Genomic DNA, 5,230 nt, shown 5'->3' with positions numbered 1-5,230 from the left:
GGTAGGGTCGGTGAGGCTGGGGTTGGCATCTGGGCTGGCCCCAGCAGCTTTACCTGACATCCAGTCCAGTTCTGGGTGCCGCACTTCAGAAGGGATGTGGCCAGCATTGAAAGGGGCCAAAGGAGAGCCACTCGCATGATCAAGGGACAGCAGGACAGACCCTACAAGGAGAGGCTACGGGACCTGAACCTGTTCAGCCTTCACAAGAGAAGGCTGAGAGGGGATCTAGTGGCCATCTATAAACTTACCGGGGGGACCAGAGGGGAATGGGCAAGACCCTGTTCCCCCAAGCGCCTCCTGGAGTAACAGGGAATAACAGCCACAAGTTGATTGAGAGTAGGTTCAGTAGACATCAGGAGGCGCTACTTCACAGTCAGGGCAGCCAGGATCTGGAACCAGCTTCCAAGGGAAGTGGTGCTGGCTTCTACCTTAGGGATCTTTAAAAGGAGGCTTGATAATTACCTAGCTGGGATCATATGAGCTTAAACTTACCAGGGGTCATATGAGCCCAGTATTCATTCCTGCCCAGGGCAGGAGGTCAGACTTGATGATCTGCTCAGGTCCCTTTTGACCCTACATCTATGAATCCTGGAGGCATCCTGGGGCTCTAGTGATGGCAATCCAAGTGTGTGGAGCCTGGCCAGCAGCTGGAGTGTGGCTCTGGCTGACCGGGCTCTGGTTTTGGGTGAAGCACCCTGCTGCTATGTGTGCCATGCTGCTTTTCTCTGCCGTGGATTCTCCCAGTATCAAAAAAATCTTCCAGGTTGTAAATTGTCAGTGTGGCAAATGCATGTGTGGAGTATGCAATTTGCGATGGCACAGATGGGCCTGTGGCACTGCAAACTACACATGCATGCTTGTCTGGACACACCCCATGTGTCCTGAGTCCCAGCTGTACTGTCCCCTAATTGCCACTAAAAAAAAAACTTTAATTGAATACATGAAACTGGAAAAGTTACAATTAAGAAAACTGTACCAGCTCTGTAGCAAATGTAAATCAGTGTAGTATTATTGCAGTCCATGGATGCAGAGGTGAGTTCATTGTGTGAAAGTCCGCTTGAGACTTTCTCAGCATCCCTAGTTCTTCTAGTACAGGGTTTTTTCAGGTTTGTTTCTACCTCTCAGAAGAAAATCATTACAATTAAAATAGTACGAAAATAAAAGAAAGGGATTCAGTAAATCAAATTCCTCTACCCTAGGTCTGTTTTCACTGCATGACTGATGAGGCATTCTTATTTATGCATTTGTATTGACAGTAGGAATGGTTTCTCTTTCCAGCAGCGCAATCAAGAACCTGTTGCGTATGAAGACCAAACTGCTATTTTCCTTTTAATAGTCTAGGTCAGATCAGAAGTACTATAGTGGACAATGAAGAAAGAAGCAAGCTTCTGTTAGGTTTTTTGAAAATCTATATTTTTTTGTGGATAAGGGACTCCAGGATGTCTATCAAAACTATTTTTAAACTGTTTTTTTTCTGAAGAATGGGAATTTTGTGAAAAATTCTTTTTAATGAAAACTTTCAAACAGCGCTGCTTGTTTGTTTGTTTTGTTTTGCTGAACAGTTGAGAAGTTCCAAAGAAACACTGACATTTTTTTAACAGGATTTTTTTATAGGGGCAGAAAAGTCCCCAACCTGTCTAGTTCCAGTTCTGTATTGACTTGCTTCTAATACATTCATTTACTCACCATAAAAACAGGAGAATAAAATTCTACAGAGAATTAGGGTTGAGCTTTCTGTCTGGTCCCTTGTATAAACACTAGGTTTATGTAAGGAATTTTAAATGAAAAATGAATCATCTCCTTGGGTCATAATTTACTCCCCTTGAATTCTATTGTACTTATCTTACATGAGAATAAGGAAGGACTGGGCAGCTCTCCATGTTTTCCATAGGACTATAGACCAGAATCAGTTCTACACTAAATGCATCTCCTTGCTGGAGAACAGCTTCCGTTATTTAAGAAGAGAGGGTGTGGAACAAACCTTTGTTAGTAAACTGTTAGCTTGTACTGGAGAAACAGATGCAGGAAAGAAAAGCTGCAATGACTTAGATTTTTACCATGGACAATAGAACAGCTAATCACAGAAGCTAAAACCAAATTAAGGGAGATGAAGATCTGTTCTCTGGCAGCAGAGGCGTTTCAAATGTGCTTCCTAAGTGCACCTAGTGGAATTGAAATCCCTTCAGCCAAACACAAAAACAAAAGCCCTAATCGAATGCCAAGAAGATTAAACAGTCACTTCCCACATCCCCTTGCCACACCCACACATTTTTCCCTGCTTGAGCACAGACCCTCTGGCCAGATTCCTAATGTCTGTTTTCCTGCTGTCATGTATTGCGCCCACTGTTTAGCCTAAACTCCATTCAGTCTAATGATTTCAATGGGACATGAGTCAATGTAGAATCTACACCACAACATCCATCCCTTGTTCCTTTCTGGAAGATGTACAGTTGTCATTGTAGACTTTTGTTCCGTGCCTCCCTGATTTTCAAGCTGGCTCTTGCCTTCCTTTAAATAAATCCGATACCATATTCATCCTCTGCTGGGCACCTGACCCCAGCCAGGGGTAGTCCAATATAATGTTGGCAAGCAGTTACGCCATTTGGCATTTTAACAAGTTTACTAATATTCAGCCAAAGTTTGTAAAAAAGGTTTATCGAAAAGGTCAATAAAAGAATCTGTGCATACTGCAAATTCAATAATCAGGATAAATTTAATTTATGCTGTTTAAACTTAGACAAGAACCAAAGTAAACTCTCTAAAGAAATTGCCCATATTTCTGAGACTAGGAGCCTAGTAATGAAAAATAGAAATATGTACATAGAGCCTGTTGGGGTAAGAAAACTTCATCTCAGTATATTGATTTAAAGCAACTCTTCCCTTGAATGAATATAGACCCACAAGTGAATATTTGTTTTAGGACATTTAAATAGAAAGGCTTTAAATAAACATCAAATCTAGGAAGAAATAGCCATCTGGACTGTGTTAGTTCAGTATGGGATGAGGGGGGAAACATCTTTTTGAGTCAAGTATGCAGGACTGAAGTAAAAGATAACGAGCATCCTACTACCAGAACAAAAAAAAAGTTTGTAATATATAAGAAAGGACCCCAAATTCTTGAATGTGAGGAGAATAGGGAGTAACCGTAATGTTATCTGAATGTAGCTTAAACTTCAGTTGGTCTGCTGGCATTATGGGAGCCCAGAACCTCTCAGGATCATATCCTTTTATATCATGCTAATAAGCACAAATGTTGTAGTCTCATATGTATATAAGAACATAAGAAATTCCATACAGGGTCAGATCAATAGTCCATCTAGCCCAGTGTCCTGTCTCTGACAGTGGCAGAAGTGGATCTTTTAAAGGGAGAGTATTGAACTGGGTATAGCTAGAATGATCTGTCCCATATTTATTACCTGCCTGGTATCTACCATCATTAGTTTAGACATGAAATATGAGCCTTGGTTATGCTCCCAAAACTTCATTGAGGATTCATCAAGGTTAGTAATGAGTGCATCTGCACAACAAAATGAAGGTATGGTTGCAAAATGAGTTGGCATGTCCACAGAAGTGTTAATATAGTTAGGGCAGTAAAAAGGATGTAGCACATGTTAACAGCCACACTATGTACCTAGAGTCACCAATAGGTTTGTACTCCAGTAACTAGCTACTCGATTTTACTACTATTGTTACCTGTGCTAGCTAGACTAATGCTGGTGGTGTATACCGATCAGACCTTCACTTACCTGCTCAGGATGGCCAAGGCACTGTTTATTTTGCACAGTTGTGCAAATGTGAAATTTGTCTCTGTATGCAGAAGTGTACCCACAAATCTGTGCTTTCAGTTTAAACTAGCTACATTTCTATCCCACAAAATAAACTGTAAAATCCCAAGGGCTTGTCTATATGAAGAAACTGACCAGAACGGCTGTTCAAAAACACTCCATGTGTGGACACTATTCCCAAATAAAAACAGAATTGTTTTGGAATAGCTGTTTTACGTTTGAAGCATGCCAAATGTTCCAGAATGGAGCACCTTTTAATCTGGGGCAGACTGTAGCCACAGAGAAAAGTTATAAAGACCGTTGGCTTTTGCCATTGATTCAGCTCATCACTGGGTGCATCTACACATGCAAATAATCTGAAAGCAGTTTACTCTTCAGTAAACTATTCAAGAGTAAACTCTCCTGGGCACGTGTCTACATGTGGAGGGACACAGGAGCAGATTTACTGATCCTAGCAACAGACTGCTCCTGCTCCCTATAGCCCTGCAATGGACCCCTGCAGCAGCCAGGGGGAGCTCTGGGAACCCCCTTGGTGTTAGTTATGGGGCCAGGAAGCAGCTGTCTCCTGGCAGGGGCTGAGACATTGCTCCCTGCCCCACAAGAACTGCCTGTCGCCACCGGGGTGGGCTCTGCCATGAGACCCTAGGTGGGGACAATGTCCCCCTGCCCTGGCAGCAGGGAGTTCCCAGCCCCTGCTTCCCAATCACGTGGCCCAGGCTGAGAGAACCTTATCTCCCAGTGCCAGCTCCATGGCCACAGGGCCAGTAGTGGGAGATTCTTCTCTCTTAGCCTGAGCCTTATGGCCGCAGGACCTGGGCTGGGTGATCTTTCTCTCCCTATGCCAGCCCTGTGACTGCAAAGTTGGTGCTGGGAAAGAAGGATCTCCCAGCACCTGTCCCACAACTGTGGGGCTCAGACTGGGAGATAAGGATCTCCTAGGCCTGGCCCCACAATCACGGAGTCGGGGCTGGGAGCTCCCTGTTGCTGTGTCAGGGGGAAATTGTCCCTTGCCCGGGGTCCAGTGGCAGAGCCTGCCTTGGCAGCAGGCAGCTCCTGGGGGCAGGGAGCAATCTCTAGCCCCTTGCTGCGCAGCTGACCGGCAGCACATTTACTCCTGGTTAGGTGTCTGCACATGTGCTACTATGCACAAAGTAATCTTGAGTAAATTTGTTGCTTGCATTTTAAGGTTACCATTTTTCCAGGTCCAAAAAAGAGGACACATGTCATGCAGGGCAGGGGGAGAGGGGAAATATGATGGGGAGGGTCAATGAGTGGCTGGTGCCCTGCCCCTGCCCATTCTGTTGTCCCTCACTTCCAAGCCACACCTCCTGCAGCCTTGCTGCTGCCCCTCACTGCTGACCCACTGACCCAGCCTTGCCACTGTCCCTCACTCCTAAACCGCAGTGCCCTGCCTCCATGGGCCATAATAGTGCCCCTCACTCCCG

The sequence above is a fragment of the Gavialis gangeticus genome, unplaced genomic scaffold, assembly GCF_001723915.1.
Source record: "Gavialis gangeticus isolate Ggan-Ray unplaced genomic scaffold, GavGan_comp1, whole genome shotgun sequence".
NCBI classification, from domain to species: Eukaryota; Metazoa; Chordata; order Crocodylia; family Gavialidae; genus Gavialis; species Gavialis gangeticus.
This window is presented reverse-complemented; position numbering follows the sequence as displayed.